Genomic DNA, 17,708 nt, shown 5'->3' on the forward strand with positions numbered 1-17,708 from the left:
CTTAGTGTAAGATTACATTCATTTATTTGCTTTTAAAAACCCATGTAATTCTGTTCACTGGAAGTTGGCAAGACATTCCGGCCATGCAGAGCATAGATAAGTAGAAGTTTCAGGCCAACTGTTGATGGCTAAATTTCTTCAGAGAAAAGAGAACCCATTTTTTTTTTTTGCTTTCTTCCTTTTTTTCTTTTTACAGAAAACCATACATATTTGTGTATGATAATAATGCAGTCGTTTATTGAAGACTGTTGTGAATAATATTCAAGAAATATTTTTATATTTCAGTGCCGGGGGCTTTAATTTTTTCCTTGGTTGCAATTTATTCTTGAGAAATATATATACATATATATATAATGATTTATATTAATATATACCATATATATATATATATCAACCAGAATTGCAACCAGAATCAAGCTTAAGGGAAAAAGATGCTACACACTTATGTAAATTTGAAGACAACAGAGGCTGAGAGTAAAATGTGTTTCCTATTTTTCCACTAGATTCAACACACTAAAACACTGAATTGATTTTCTTTTGGTGGTTAAAATGTCACTTACTACTTCAAAAAGTCTCCAAGAGCATAGATAGACATTCCTAGCCGGTCATTTGTTTATCCATTCATTCCACAAATATTTATTGCTCACATATTGAGTGTTCTCCTAAATCCTAAGTAGAAACACAGACATGATCTTTTTGAAATACATGATCTCACAAATAAGAAAGGCAATAGACAAACACAAAAGTGTATGTAATTACGGTGTACTAACTGCCATAGTGTGATAGATGCTCGTAAAAAGCAGAAACAATTTGTTTGAACTTTGTTTCAAAGTTCTCTTTCTCTTATTTCCAACTCTCCACATTCCCTTACAATTAGAATTTGGCTTCTGGGGTAGATTTGTCTGTAGGTAAATAACACGTTTCCTTAGAAGTTGGAAATCCAGCCCTTTCGATACTTCTACTATGGATTATAAACTCATAAGTTGATATTTTGTGTTATGAGAAAAAAGCAGGAATTCTTAGTCAAACACATATAATTGCAAGTGCAATAGACCTTTGTGTTCTGATTGGAATGAAGCTCCGTTTCTCCATACTTCTCCTTCTGCTAGCATGGTCTAATACAAGACAGTAATAAAGAATCAAATGAATTTTCTTGCAAAGTCTTGAAGTAGATTTAAAAACAACTAAAATGCCATTAGGATAGGATACTGTTTATTTGTCTTTAATAAAGCCAGCAACGTGGCCTACAAATATTTGAGCTTCAAAAATATATAGTCATTTATTTCCAGTTCTTATTGGTATATGCAAGAAAATAATTGAAACCTCACTGCATTATTTCTAAATCCTTCTGTCTAAGGCATGTGCATATTATTTTGGCAAATTTAATGTGTAGATTTGCTTAATCTAAGGAATTCTTTTCCAATAACGGTGCCCCAACTGCAATACCAATGTTCCTAGGTACATGCCATTCTGGATTCCTTTAGCATACATTGCCACAAATTTTTGATTAAATCTGATCCAATATATTTACTTGGGTAAAACCCTGTGTCTAAATTTCCATGAAATAAATGTATTTGAAAAATACAAATAAGACCCAACTGAAGAATGTACTTCCCTTTTCAATGATACGAATAAGAAGTACTTGATGGCTGCTTTTAAGGTCTCAGAGGTGTTTTTCTTATCTATTTTACTTAGAGTTGAATGATGTGTGAAGAAACTGAGGTCTAGAGATGACAGCAGACAGACTCACATGTACTTAGTAGCTGACCAGAACTACCATTGGGCACTAATCAAAAGCTCCTGGATTCTAGCTCACTGTAGTGCTCCAAACTCTGCCGCAAACTTTATTAGAAATAATCACACTTAAGAACTCTAGCTTTTATGATCCACTCTACTTTCCTTCTTTCATATTCCAACCACAAATATCATATATACAATACAAGAAAAGAGCAATTATTCTGATTTTAAGATAATGTTCTGTTTTCTTATGGAAGGGTGCAGTTTTGTTTTTTGCTTAAAAGAAATTACTTTGTGGATTCTTCCACAAGGGAATGAATGCAATTGTTTTCTTGCTGCCAGAGTGGCCCATCAAAACATCTCTGCTCCAAATGGAATATATTATATATTCAAAAATTCAAATTAAAGTCTCAAATAAAGGTTAATTATTCTTGTGCCATCCCTTGTGCAAGAAGGGATTATTTTGCTTAGAACACGTATTTAATTTTTTATGAATAATGTAGGTATGTAAGTCTTACAGGAATTGGAAAGCTAACTTATTTGTTCATTGTTTAAGTAAAAATATTTTAAGTGTTCCCCCCAAAAATTAGAATTAGTTTTGTTCTTCCCAATAATTGAGTCTGAGATTTGGATTCTGTATTTATTTTACTTTCTAAAAGGAAGTATGTTCGCTATTGATTCAGTATGGAGGGTTTTTTTGTTTGTTTTGTTTTGTTTTTTACATTATAAGGTTATGTAAGTTTACATTTTTAAAATTCAATTTGATTAATAGCAAACTCTTAAAATGTCTGTTTATGATAAATCAGGTTTTTTTTTTAAACATTTCAAAAAAGGTAAAGGAAAAAAATCCTTACAGGAAACTGGCCTCAAGTACACTGTGGATCTTCTGTTTAACAAAGAAAGAAGTCATAATATAATACAGCAAAAGGACATCAGAAAGAAAAAGTAAATATTTTCTGTGTAAAACCTGAAAGAATATTTATTATCCTAAGATGCTTTAGTTGCTTTTCCAAGGCCAGAAGCATGATTACAAGACTATTCATGTGGGTTCCTCAGATATTTAGTGTGAGATGATTCTTAAATGTTGCTGTGTAACTAATTTACAAAAGAAAGTGTCTTACCACCTTCATTGTATTAAATTCTGTATTATTAAATTATTTATTAAATTAGCATTAGTCATTTTCTTAGAGGCTTTCAGCAGTTATAAAAGTGAGAGGTACAATATAGATAGATACTCAGTTAACTAAATGGGTTTTTAAAAATCCCTTAAATATTTTTTTAGAGACGTTTTAGGTTCACAACAAAATTGAAAGGAAGTTATAGAGGTTTCCCATATAGTCCCTGCCCCCACACATGCAGAGCCTCCCTTATTATGAACATCACCCATGAGAATGGTTCATTTTTTAACAAGGAGAAACCTCCATGGACACATCATAATCACCCCAAGTCAGTAGTTTACCCATAGGTTCACTCTTAATAATGTACATTCTGTGGATTTGGACAAATGTTTAAATGACATGTATCCACCAATATATTATATAAGTTCAATGTCTTAAAAATCCTCTGCGCTCTGCCTATTCTATTCATGTCTCTTCACCCCTCCCCACCCTGGCAACCACTGATCTCTTTATCGTCTACCTAGTTTTGTCCTTTCCAGAATGCCTTATAAGTGAAATCAAATAGTATGTAATCTTTTCAGATTGGCTTCTTTCACTTGGTAAAAGTTTAGTATACATTTCAACTTTTTTCATGTCTTCATGGTTTGATAATTCATTCTCTTTAGTGCTAAATAATACTACATTTGCTGCATACACCACAGTTTGTTTATCCAGGCATCCTAGCTGCTTCCAAGTTTTGACATTTATGAATAAAGCCATTCTAAACATCTATTGTGCAGGGTTTTGTGTGGACATAAGTTTTCAACTCTGTCCAGTAAATACCAACTTTGATTGCTTGATTTTATGGTAAAGGACTGCAGTCCTTTATCGGATGTGTCCTTTGCAAAAATTTTCTTTCAGTCTGTGACTTGCCCTTTTTTTCTAAAGATTGTTTTCTCTGTTTATTTATTTTTGAGAAATAGAGAGAGCAGGGAGGGGCAGAGAGAGAAGGAGAGAGAGAATTCCAGCAGGGTCCACACTGTCAGCGCAGAGCCCCATACGGGGCTGGAACACACAAACGTGAGATGGTGACCTGAGCCAAAATCAAAAGTTGGGCACTTAACTGACTGAGCCACCCATGCAACCCTGGACCTTGTCTTCTAACTCTCTTCATATTCGTCATTCACGGAGTGCACCTTTTTTTTTTTTTTTAATTTTAATAAAGTTCAGCTTATCAATTATTTCCTTCATGAATCATGTCTTTGATGTTGTATCTAAAAAGGCATCACCATAGATTTTCTCCTATATTATTTTTAGGATTTTAAAGTTTTTCACTTTAATGGAAACCTATGACCACAAAAATAGTACTTTTTGTGAAGCGTGCAAGCTCTGTGTCTAGATTCTTTTTTTTTTTTTTTCACATTTGGATATTTAGTTGTTCTAGCACCATTTGTTGAAGACATTGGGTTTACTCCATTGTATTGTCTTTCCTCCTTTGTCAAAGATCAATTGACTATATTTAGATTCGGATGGCATTTAATCTGTAGGTCAAGTTGGTGAAAACTGAAATTTTGACAATATGGAATCTTCCTAATCTAGAACATGGAACATCTCTCCATTTGTTTCTTCTTTGATTTTTATGAAACTTATCAGAGTTTCATAGTATTCCTAATATAAATATTATATATATTATGTTAGATCTATACTTAAATATTACATTTTTGATGCTAATGCAAATGATATTGTGCTTTTAATTTTAATTTCCACTTGTTCATTATTCATATATAGGAAAACAAGTGACTTTTGTGTATTAACCTTGTATCCTGCAACCTTGTAGGATAACATGCTAGTTCCAGGAAGTTTTTTTGTTGATTCTTTTGGATTTTCTGCAATCATGTCGTATGTAAACAGTTTTATGTTTTCTTCCCCCAAAGCGTAAGCTTTTTTATTTTATTTTCTGGCTTTATTTTTTCATGACAAATTTCAGTATGATGTTTAAAAGGATGGCAAAAGGGGAGATCCTTGCCTTATATCTGATCTTAGTTTCTCACCATTAAGTATAATATTAACTGCATGTGTTTTGCACATAGTCTTTATCTATTTGAAAGTTTCTATTTCGACTTTACTGAGAACTTTTTATCATGAATAGGTGTTGGATTCTCTCAAATGCTCCTTCTCCATCTATTAATATTGTCATGTGATTTCTTTTTTTAGTCTCGGGATATAATAGACTACATTAATCGATTTTTGAATGTTTAACACATGAAGGGATTTGTGTCTAAAGCTTGAGCATTTTCACCAAACCTTGGGTGAAACACCAGAACAAGGAGTAGATTAATATAAAGTTCTGATCTAAATAAAACCAATATTCTACAGGTATTTTTCAGAATGTCTTTGTAGTGATCCAAGTTACAGGGTTATAAAGGGGTTACTGCAGAGAATTCAGAACAGGACCAGTGAATACTAATTATTCTGAAAAAATTAAAAGGCCGCAGTACTGGAATCAACTCCAACTTGCATCAGGGGAGAGGTGGAGACCAAGGAAGAAAAATTCTGTCACGGTCTTCAGATAAAGGCATTAAGAGACTGAAGTTTAACCACGAGGTTATAGAACACGCACCTTGTCCCACAAATTACTACCAGGACCTCAAAATAATAATAGCAGATTGCAGGTGAAAAGCTATACGACACAGATTCTGAATGAAGAGGAGAACTTAGGGAAGCCTGAAGTCAAAAGAGAAAACAAAAATAAGGGCACTGGGAGTATTTGAAGTCTATGGTACTTGGAGCTATAGGAAACATTAAAAACTTCTCAGCTTCTAGTCAGATTGAATTGTCTGACTTTATCACCACGACCTAAATCATGACGTTACAAGCCTATTTACTTCAATTCCGATTACCTGACAAATCATTATCTGGATTTCAACAAATATAAACAAAACATGTCAAAAGCCAAGACAAAATACAGTCTGCAGAGAAAGAGAAATCATCAGTACCACACTCAAATGTGACACAGATGTTGAATTTATCAGACAGGAATTTAAGCTAACTGTAATTAATATATTATGGATTCTAATGGAATGAATACATACAATGAAAGTACATATGGGTCATGTAAGCAGAGAGATGGAAACTATGAAAGAATCAAAAGGAACCTGCAGAAATAAAAAATGCAAGAACAGAAATGAAGAATGCTTTTGAAGGGCTCATCAGTAAATGTGGCACAGCAGAGTTCGATGAACTTGAAGGAAGGTCAACAGAAACTTTGCAAACTGAAACTCAAGGGAACAAAGTATGAAAAAAATACTAATAACCCAGAATAGAACATTGGAGATCGGTGGGAAATTTTCAAAAGGTATAATGTGTACATATTTGGACTACCAGAAGGAGAAGAAAAAGAGAACAGAGCAAAAGAAATATAAAGAGAAATAATGGCCAAGAATTTTGGAAAATTATAACAAATACTAAACCACAGATCCACAAACCAGCTTGGAGAACATGAAGCAGGATAAAAAAAAAAAAAAAAAAAAAAAAAAAAAAAAAAAAAAAAAAAAAAAACTTTACAAACTTTGCATGTTCTATTTAAAATGAAGAAAGAAATCACAAAGAGGAAATACCGAAGGAAGCCAGAGGACTCAAAATATTTTATTTATAGAGGAACTGTGACATAAATTACACTGGAGTCTTATCAGAAACCGTGCAATCAAGAAGAAAGTAAAGTAAAATATTTAAAGTTTTGAGAGAACGTTCCCTAGAATTCTATAGTCAGATAAATGATCCTTCAAGATTGAAAGAGCAATCAAGAAATTAAAACTGAAAGAGTTCATTTCTAGGAGACCTGCATCTCCAAGCAATGTTAAGAGAAATCCTTTAAGCAGAAGAAAATCAATACAGGTTAGTAACTTGGATTTATGTATAAGAAGAGAGTACTCGAGACGGAATACATGAAGATACAATGCATTTTTAAAGACTGTACTATTCTGAATCTAAAAATAACTGCTCAAGGTAACCCTGTAATAGAGGTACTGGGTGGTTATAGCATATGCATATGTGAAATGAATGGCATCAGTGTCACAGGAGATGAGAGGAAGGAATGAAGAATCCTCTTTTGTGTGGCACGCGTACTGCATAGGACATGATATGATGCTATCTGAAGCTGAACACAGATCCATGTGAAATGTATACGGTAAACTCTGGAGCAACTACTAGAAAAAATTGTCAAGAATTGAAATACGAAGAGGGAAGATAAAATGGAATCATATGAAATGCTCAAAAAAACACGAGATAAGGCAGAAAGGGAAAAAAAGGGGGGAAATGCAATAAAACAGTGACAAATATGGTACATGTTAATCCAACTATATCAATAATTAATTTAAATGGGAATGATCTGAATGACACCAATTAAAACATAAAGATTGTCAGATTACAAAAAATAGGACCTGGGGCACCTGGATGGCTCAGTCAGTTAGGCATCATGCTCTTGATTTCACCTCAGGTCATGATCTCAAGGTCCTGAGATGGAGCCCAACATTGAACTCTATGCAGAACATGGGGACTGCATGAGATCTCTCTCTCTCTCTCTCTCTCTCCCCTTCTACCCCTCTCTCCCTCCCTCTGCTCCTCTCCCTCCCTTGTGCTTTCACTCTAATAAAAAAGAAAAACGGGACCCAACCAACCCTGTTGTCTACCAGAAATGAATTTTAAATATAAAGACAAAGATAGGTTAAAAGCTAAGACGGGGAGGGGCATCTGGGTGGCTCAGTTAAACATCCAACTCTCTTGGTTTTGGCTCAGGTCATGATTTCACCATTCACAGGTTCGAGCCCTCCTTAAGCTCTGTGCTGACAGCAAGGAGCCTCCTTAGGATTCTCTCTCTCCCCCTCTCTCTCTCTCTCTGCCCTTCCCCTGCTCTCTCCCTCTCTCTCTCTCCATCAAAATAAATAAATAAACTAAAAAATTTTAAATATAAAAATTTAAAAAAAGCTAAGATGGGAAAGGTAGACCATGCTGACACAAATCAAAAGGAAGCTAGAATATCTCTACTAATTTCAGACAAAGTATAATTCAGAAAGACGAAAATAATCTGGCATAACGAGCAGCATTGCATAATGATAAAGTGGGCAATTCTCCAAGAAGACATAACAAATATAAACATGTATATACCCCCAAAAAAGTGTCAAAATAGCTGGTAGTATATGCCTAAAAAAAGAGTGTCAAAATAGCTGGTTCAAAAATGGATAGACCCATATCATCCCAGAATGAAACAAAAAGGTAAATAATATTCTGGGATATAGCTGACTTGAAAGACTAAAAACTTCAGGCTGTATATTGTATTCAAAACACGGATACAAAAGAAATCTAATATATGTTATGAGGAAAAGATCATCTAGCAATATGTATAAAAGCTGTTCTTTTAAAACATTATCTAACTTTGCTATCTCAACCTGGGAATTACCACGATGAAATAGATTTTAAAAAATAGGAACAAGCAACTGCTAATTTTCCTACATTATCATGGAAAATTACATAACTCAAAATAAGTATCATTTGTTCTGAATAATTTTAGAGACAAATTTAATTAACTAACAAAACCACCCAAGTTGGATTTTTAAAAATAATTTAAATGCCTATTGTTTTTAATAACATGGTAATTTTGGTGAATTTAGGTTAACATCTGGCCAATTTGTTACAGGCAGCCACACATAATGTCAAAATGATGCAAGTAAATCTTCTCTTCTTCCTATCCTAAATGTCATGTCTATCTGTAACCAAGGTAAAGGCTAAAATAACTTTCCAGTAATTGTAAGAAAAAAATACATACACACACACAACTTATCACAAGTGTATTATGAACTAAAACCGAAGCAGGGAATACTAAGCAATGAACAAAAGCAAAAGGTTAGCTGGCTTGAAAACAAACACCAGTATCAGCAAAATATCTGGATACTTTAAGTCTTGAGCAAGCTGCAACATACATTAGTTAAATTTGCACATTTCTTTATGTTTAAAGAAATACAATATATTTGATGTGTTTAGGGAATTTAAGTGCTCACTAAAAAAAAAAAAAAAAAAAAGGGGCGCCTGGGTGGCGCAGTCGGTTAAGCGTCCGACTTCAGCCAGGTCACGATCTCGCGGTCCGTGAGTGCGAGCCCCGCGTCAGGCTCTGGGCTGATGGCTCGGAGCCTGGAGCCTGTTTCCGATTCTGTGTCTCCCTCTCTCTCTGCCCCTCCCCCGTTCATGCTCTGTCTCTCTCTGTCCCAAAAATAAATAAAAAACGTTGAAAAAAAAAATTAAAAAAAAAAAAAGTACCGAGGGGCACCTAGGTGGCTCAGTTGGTTCAGCATCTGACTTCAGCTTGGGTCACAATATCACAATTCATGACCTCGAGACCACATTGAGCCCTGTGTAGGGCTCTGTGCTGACAGCTCAGAGACTGGAGCTGTGTCTCCTTCTCTCTCTGCACCTCCCCTGCTCACACTCTCTCTCAAAAGTAAATAAACATTAAAAAAGTAAAATAAAAAATATTGAGATACTATCAAAATAACCACACTGGAGGTGGGGGGAGGTAAAATTTTTTTAAAAATCTGGCTTCTAGAAAAAAATATATATATTTCTGCAATTTACCATTCAAAAGAACAACAGAACCAATCCAGTGAAAATAACATATCTGACCTATAACATAGATGTTAAGATCGAACTCCAAAAGCTGCAGAGAGAAAAGTAAAATAGGTCAAGGAAGATAAGAGATATGGAGGACAGAAGCAGCATTTCCAACATACATCTAAACAAGAAGAGAACAGAGCAAAATGAAGGTAGAGCAATATTGGAGAAAAAAAAAATGAAATTTTCAAGGACAGATAAAAAGCTCCACAAATGTATAGATGAAAGTATAACTTATACCAAATAGAAGAGAAGAGAATAAAAAGACATTCACAGACACAGTGTGCTTAACAGCCACTCCTCAAAACAAAAATGGAAGTGAAAAAAGGGAACAGATACCTTCAAAGGCTTCAGAAAAGTAAGGATAACTGTCAATCTGGAGTTATACGTGCAGCCAAACTAACAAGAATGAGGGAGAAATATAGTTTAAAAGGGAAAAGTTTACCACTATCTGTCATAAAAGAAACTTCCAAGAGATATACTGTAGGAAGAAGAAAGATAACTCTACCACAAAGAAAGTAAGCATTGCAAAATGAAACAATGAGCAAAGAAATTGTTAAACAAGTACACGGATCCTAAAAAATACTGTCTGTATAAAATAATGTTATCGTAAAACATAAATAACATTTATAATAATGTTTTAGTTTGGATTCACTTTTTTTTTTAACGTTTATTTATTTTTGAGACAGAGAGAGACAGAACATGAACAGAGGAGGGGCAGAGAGAGAGGGAGACATAGAATCTGAAACAGGCTCCAGGCTCTGAGCAGCCAGCACACAGCCCCACACGGGGCTCGAACTCACGGACCGTGAGATCATGACCTGAGCCAAAGTCGGACGCTTAAGCGACCAAGCCACCCAGGTGCCCCTGGATTCACTTTTGTAACAAGTGTTTCGGGTGGGGGAGTCTGAGTTGCGTGGATGAAGGTCTGGGTTCTTGGATTCCCCACTTAACAATTTACATGAGGATCTGTGCTGAAATAAAGACAGCCAGAAGGCAAGCAGCAAGCACAAAGTGTCTCAAGGACAGTACACTCTCAGGATGGGAGAAGGGGCAGGCCCAGAGGTGGCAAGTGCCCTAAGGCTACAAGGGTCCTTTCCCTTTGTGTAAGCAGGGTCTTGTCTCTTAGACAGGGTGTTCTCTAAGGGAGTCTGCTTTCTGTCATTTGGGGGACTCCACCCACAGGTTGGGGGGGGTGGAATTTTTGACCCTATTAGGTTTGTACCAGACTGTCATGGCAGCCTTTGTCTGTGGAGGAGCATAGGGGCTATAACTAACAATGCAAAGGCATTACGTTGATTATAAGGGCTACCCTGGGGCTGAGGGGAAAGAGATGAGCTCTGGACCCATGGCTTTACACCTTGTAGCTCTTGGTCTTTTAGTCCCAGGGTCTTGGAAGCCACAGGATCAGGTTGTGTCCTCAGGCTTCTGAGGTATAACATATTTATCACCATCCTTGCCTCCAGCCCTTGTCGCTCACATTTTCCTCTCAAGGACTTGGGACTCTGCCTCAGGATGTTCCTTCCACTGCTGTACCAGGCTTCTACCTAACAAAAGGACAAAACTAGAGCACTAGACAATATTAACAGTAAAGGGATCAAAGTGTGAGTTCCTAAGGCCCAACGTATGTTAGCTAAATTTGAAAACATTTTTTTTCCTGGTGTTTTACAGTGGGGACTAAGCTGTTCATTTACTATTCCTTAATTAATTAAATAAGCACACTAAATGTTAAAAAAAAATTAGCCTTAGGGGCGCCTGGGTGGCTTGGTCTGTTAAGCGTCTGACTTCGGCTCAGGTCATGATCTCACGGTCCGTGAGTTCGAGCCCCACGTCGGGCTCTGTGCTGACAGCTCAGAGCCTGGAGCCTGTTTCAGATTCTGTGTCTCCCTCTCTCTCTGCTCCTCCCCTGTTCATGCTCTGTCTCTGTCTCAAAAATAAATAAACGTTAAAAAAATTTTTTTTTTTTAAAATTAGCCTTAAACACCAAAAATATGTTTGTAATTCTCAAATCAGTATATGAAATGAATAAAGCTTAAAGCTAATAACAAAAAATTAATCAGCTCGTAAAATTTAAAAAAAAAAGATAATGAAAGAGCATAAAAAATATGGAAGACCTAAAAATCACAATAACTGCAAATGTAAAAAAAAAGTGTCTCTGTAGAGACAGAGATTATCAGATTAGATTGTAAAAGGAATAAAGAAAACAATGAACGTTCAGCTATCTGTTTCTTCTCAGGGATACATCCATGAATAGTTAGGAAAAGTTAGAAGCAAAAAAGTAGAAAAAGAAAAAAAAAAACAAAAAGTAGTAGCCAAAAGAAACTGTAGTAGCTACATATCACTCTCAGACAAAAGATTTTAGATTTTAGAACACTCAATCAGCTCTATTAGAAATAACCCTATATAATAATTTTTTAATGTTGAATTCACCAGAGATATACGATAGTTCTTAACTTGTATTCACCTAATTAAATATTTAAAGCAAAACTTGTAAGACTACAGGGAAAACAGACAAACCTACTATTGTAATGAAGTATTTCAACACACTTCTGTTATTAATAACAGAAATAAAGATAGGGACTAGTATATACTTGGAATATTTGAATAGACCCCTGCCTTGGCTCCCATTTTCCCACAGAATGAAAACAAATTTTTGTCAGGGCCTACGCCTTGCTTGGACTCCCCGCTCTCCTACCTTTCGTTCAACCTCATCTTACATGACTCCCTCCCTTATTCAGATCACTCCAGTTGTCACGCCTCAAACGTGAGGAATGCTTCCATGCTGGTATTCCCTCTGTCAAGAACAATCTCCAAGGTGACTTCCTTTCCTTGTTCAGACGGTAAGTTCTCAATGATCACCCTCTTTAAAATGCAGTGCACAACCCTGCCAGCATTCCTGACTCGAGATATCCCTTACTCTGGCTTTTTTTTTTTTCTTTTCTTTTTTTTTTTTTTTTTTTTTAGTACCTACCTCATTCTAGCATACTAGTAAGGTTCCTTTCTTTTCCCCCGTTTACTGTTTACTGTTAACGGTCTTCCTCTCCACCTCCTGCTTGAATATAAATTGTGTAAGAGAAGCAATCCGTGTTTGCCTCAGGCATGTGTAGGAAGCACTTAGAACAGTGTGTGGCACATGAAACGTATTCAGTAAATATTTGTTGACTGAATGAAAGGACCTTGTGATGACAAGGGTAAGCCCAGTAAAAAGGGTGGAAAGATCAAGGCCAAAGAATTTTCCACCAGGAATTCAATTTTAAGAAATGACAAGCAGGAAAAAATGCTGGAAATCAGTTAGCAAAGCTGAAATCATGCCAATGTGAGACATCTGTTGTGTGGTCATCTGCTTCATTTGCTGTTTAGTTGTCGGGCTAAGGAGGAATAATGCTGGAAGAATCTAGGACACCTGAGGACTTCTAGGTACAGCTAACTCAATTTTGAATGCATAGCCCAGGTCTTACAGTGATGGACACATCACAGCGCCTTGTCTATAGGAATATACAACCTAATGTCAGAGAAATCTTTACCAGAAAAAAAGAAAAAAACAAAAACGTAAACCAAAATAAGTAGCAATTTATCTAAATGTATTAACAGGTATTTTTTATTTCTTTTTTTTATTTTAGAGAGAGAGTGTGTGTGTGTGTGTACAAGCAGGGGAGAGGGGCAGAGGGAGAGAGAGAGAATCCCTAGCAGCCTCCACACTCAGTGCAGATTCCTAGGCCAGACTCAATCCCTCGCCCCTGGGATCATGACGTGAGCTGAAATTAAGAGTTCAATGCTCAACCTAATGAGCCACTAAGGTGCCCATAAACTATCTTTTTCACAGTAAAAGCATAACTATACTGAAAAAAAAGGCATATCAAATGTTATAAAATACCTAGGTGTGTATCTATCTCAAATTAAAAAAAAAAATTACAGTCTACAAGTACAAAAGGATTCAAATTAGTTGAGAGGAAATAGTCTACTGAAACATGTACCACACGCTAGAATTTACCAATTACTTTGCAAGGCAGATAATTCCTTGATATCCAGCTCTAATTTTTATTGACACAGTGACGTACAATTCTTTAATTCGTGTTAATCTTTAATCTCATACATTTCTTTCCCTTTCTAATGCCCTGTTTTGTAGACTCATCTATTCTTCCAAAAGTATGTCAATAATTCAACCTCCCCCTCCAGTACATAACTGGGAAATGTAAATAACTAAGTTAACTGCTTCAGATCTGTAGCATCCAGCACTAAAATCCTTCTAATGTTAAAATTGTGAGGAGAAGACCAAGGGAAGAGACTGTGAACAGAGAATGTTTTAACAATGTTTGGCCACTATACAAGACTTAAGATGAGAGTGTCTCCAGGGATCCCAGGATGGTTGTCTCTATTGAAGATTTCATAATTCTGGTAATTTTGTCAAGTTCATTGGACAGGCTTGGCTTTAAAAGATATTTGTGGAATTAGACAGTAATCACAATTGGCAAAAATGCCTAGTTTCAAAAATACATTCCTTATCTATCTTTTAAAGCTTTTTCTTTGCCATTAATTTTTACAGCTGAAAATTCCTATATCAGGAAAAAATGAGGTTATCTGTGTCTTACTTTAGAACTCACATGAAAATGATCTTTTTCTTGGATTTTTTCCCCCAATGTGTCACATTTATAGCATAGTGGTAGTTTCTGTCATTCTAGAAGATGCTATTTTACTACTTAATGTTTATCGTTCTCTGTTTCCACACCACACAGACAGACACATTCACGATGGCAAATAGAAAAAAAAAAAAATTAACATTTTTATGTGCATTTTTTTGTTATGTGACATATTTTAAAAAGTTACAGTAAGGTGAATGAAGGAAGTACATACCAAATTTGGTACATCATTATTAAAGTATATATTTAAAAAATTTTTTTTTCAACATTTTTTATTTATTTTTGGGACAGAGAGAGACAGAGCATGAACGGGGGAGGGGCAGAGAGAGAGGGAGACACAGAATCGGAAACAGGCTCCAGGCTCCGAGCCATCAGCCCAGAGCCTGACGCGGGGCTCGAACTCACGGAGCGCGAGATCGTGACCTGGCTGAAGTCGGACGCTTAACCGACTGCGCCACCCAGGCGCCCCTAAAGTATATATTTTTAAGTCTAAAAGGGAATGTTTTCTACAATAGTTTGTAATTCTCTCAATATTAGATGAATATATGGAAAAAGATTTAAATTATATCCTAAAAGCAAAGACATAATCAACTATAGTTGCCATTATTGTATGTGCCACAAAGACATCTAAAAATGCTGCCATTTTTATAAAACAATATGGAACTATAAAAAAACGACACATTTTGATGTTATGATGTAAAAATATAATCTATACTCAAAGTGATTTCAAATATATGTTAGAATACATATTTTTATATGTGTATTTTAGATCTTAGTGCTAAAATGGTCATGTCTTCACAGTATTTAAAAACATTTTTTTAATGTTTATTTACTTTTTTAGAGAGAGAAAATGTGGGAAGAGGGGCGAAGACAGAGGAGAGAGAGAATCCCAAGCAGGCTCTGCACTGTAAGCACAGAGCCCAACACGGGGCTTGATCCCACAAAGCATGAGTTCATGACCTGAGCCAAAGCCAGGAGTCAGATGCCGAACTCACTGAGCCACCCAGGTGTCCCTCATCTGCACTGTTTTATGTGGAGGTGATTGCATGAAACTCAGCAAATATTAATAGTAATTACATATTGTTGGAGGATACAGATATTTTTAACAGTAATTATGATGAATAAAACATATTTCCTCCTCATAGTACTGGGAAGTAGGTTGAAGACATTTTGAACAGTAGCCTTTTTTCTTTTTTTTTTTTTTTTAATTTGAGAGATAGAGAGAGGGAGAACCACTGGGGGAGGTGCTGAGGGAGAGGGAGAGAGAGAATCTGAAGTGAAATTAATGAACCAACTCTTCCCTGCTAGAGATAAATTTGCTAGGGAATTGGATATGAAAATTTGGGGAGGATATTCTGCGTCCACCAGTGATAGAGTGGCTTGTATCTGAACTTTCCTCCCACAAACAACAATCATAATTGCTGAGGGATAAATAAATACAGTGAGCAGTTTTCTGGAAGCACTAGAGAATAACCAGAACCTGGCAGAAAATACTGAGGAGTCACCATTTGGAAAATGGAAATGTCACTGGATGAGTTTCCCAATTTTTTTTTTTTTTTTTTTGCTGGGGCAGGGGTGCGGTTTGCCTGAAACTAGGCCCCAGGATCTGGCCTGTGAAGTGACAAGAACTCAGATTAAAACGTAGGGCTTTGAGGAACCATAGGAATGTGTTTGGGGGGTGTCACACCAAGGGGAAAGGAAAGGAAATACAAGAAAGGGGAGACCCATATTCAAAAAGTCTCAAACTGTGCACATGAGATCTGTCTGAATCTCTGGCTAACACCTGAATGATGCATGTGCGTTGCAGACCTAAACAGCCCAAGCAAGGCTAAAAGAAGGAAACTTTTAGATTCCCAAGACTTTCCACCCAGGAAAGGTATTTTTGAGTTTGAATTCAGTCTAGTTAAGTGAGTACAAACACAAACAAAAACCAATCATCTTTTTAAAGACTATAACCAAACTGGAATCCCTACAGTATTCTCCTTCACAATGCCCAGGACACAGGAAAAAAAAAAATTGACAGGTATTCAAGAGAATTTGCAACCGATCTGAGATGATCCAGATGTTGAAATTAGAGGACAAGAGTTATAAAGCAGCTGTTATAATTTTGTTCATGGACACAAAGGAAAATGTGCTTGTAATTAAAAATAAAAAGGAATCTCAAAAGAGAAAGGAAAACAATTAAAAAGAACCAATGGACATTTTAGAATTGAAAAATACAAAATCTGAGGTAATTTATGCCGTATCGTGACATGATCAGTAAGTACTCCAAAAAGTGTGTGTGGTTTGGGGCTACTGTTGTTGTTAAAGAACTGTTAAATGTAAAGGAAAAACCATCTTTAATCTTCAGGCATTCAATGGCAATAAAAAGGCAAAGTAATGACAAGTTTGTGTTCATCAGGTAAAAAAAAATCACCAAAGGAATAACACAGTAAACTCTTTTGAATCTTTTTAGTTCCCAAAGAAGGTGGGCAATTGTTTTTTTCAAGAGGATATTTAAATTAAACATTTACTCTTTGATACTTTAGTTATACTAAAATATACCTTCTAAAGGTAAGTACAGAGCTGACATTGTATAATTTTTAGTTTGCTATTCAGTTATCAAAGAAGAGTGACAGAATTTGATGTACGATTACCAGTGTCCATTCTCCCATAAAAGAAAACCAACCTCTGTCCTTGCTGAGCACATACTTCTTTTCAGCCTTAATTTGCCTCAGCCCCATCAGAGAGATATAATGGCTATAATTAAAATTTATAATCTGCAGGAGGGAGGGGGATGGATTTTATGATAATAGCCTTCTACCAATTACTTTGTAAAACCAGTTTGGTATGTGGGTTAACAAAATCTTGTGTTAGAAAACGTCTCAAGATATATTATTGCATTGAGATATCTATATATTTATTAAATATAAATTTATATATATTTATTACATATACAAATTTTTATATATCTATATTTTTATATAGATATTTACTTTTGTGACTATCTCTAATGATCATATTTTCAATCTTGATGATATAAAACTTATAAATAAAAAGTTGGATAAGTGAACTCTAGCTTTACCTGTCAATAATGTGACAAGTCTATACACACTGAAAGAAGAAAATAAAACATGAATTGTGCAGTCTTTCATTTGCCATATTCTAGGCATTTTAAATGACACTATTTTTAACTTAGTTGCTATCCAGGCTGTGGAGGTGAATTTCCTTCCCACTACTGCTAAATGTTGAGGTGTTGCAGAACTGAATCTGATAAAAGATTTAGAACACAAAATTCAAATATAATAAGTATTTATTTTATAGAGAGAGCATTAACCCAATTTGATAGTGCTACTAAAATCATGGAGATAAAAATAGGTAACAAAGAGTAGAAAAATACTTATTAGGTCCATAAACATTTTTGTGTCCATGAACATGTGTTCAGGGAAAAACAGCCATTTATTTCTTGAAATAATATAACTCTTTTCCTCCCTAAAGCTTGAATGGACATTTCCAAGACAGAAACAATGACCTAATTTACCTTTTCTTCTTCAAACCTACCAATGGATTTAGGACATTAATGCCAAATACATTAGCT

Source organism: Neofelis nebulosa, chromosome 4 (assembly GCF_028018385.1).
Source record: "Neofelis nebulosa isolate mNeoNeb1 chromosome 4, mNeoNeb1.pri, whole genome shotgun sequence".
Classification (NCBI taxonomy): Eukaryota; Metazoa; Chordata; class Mammalia; order Carnivora; family Felidae; genus Neofelis; species Neofelis nebulosa.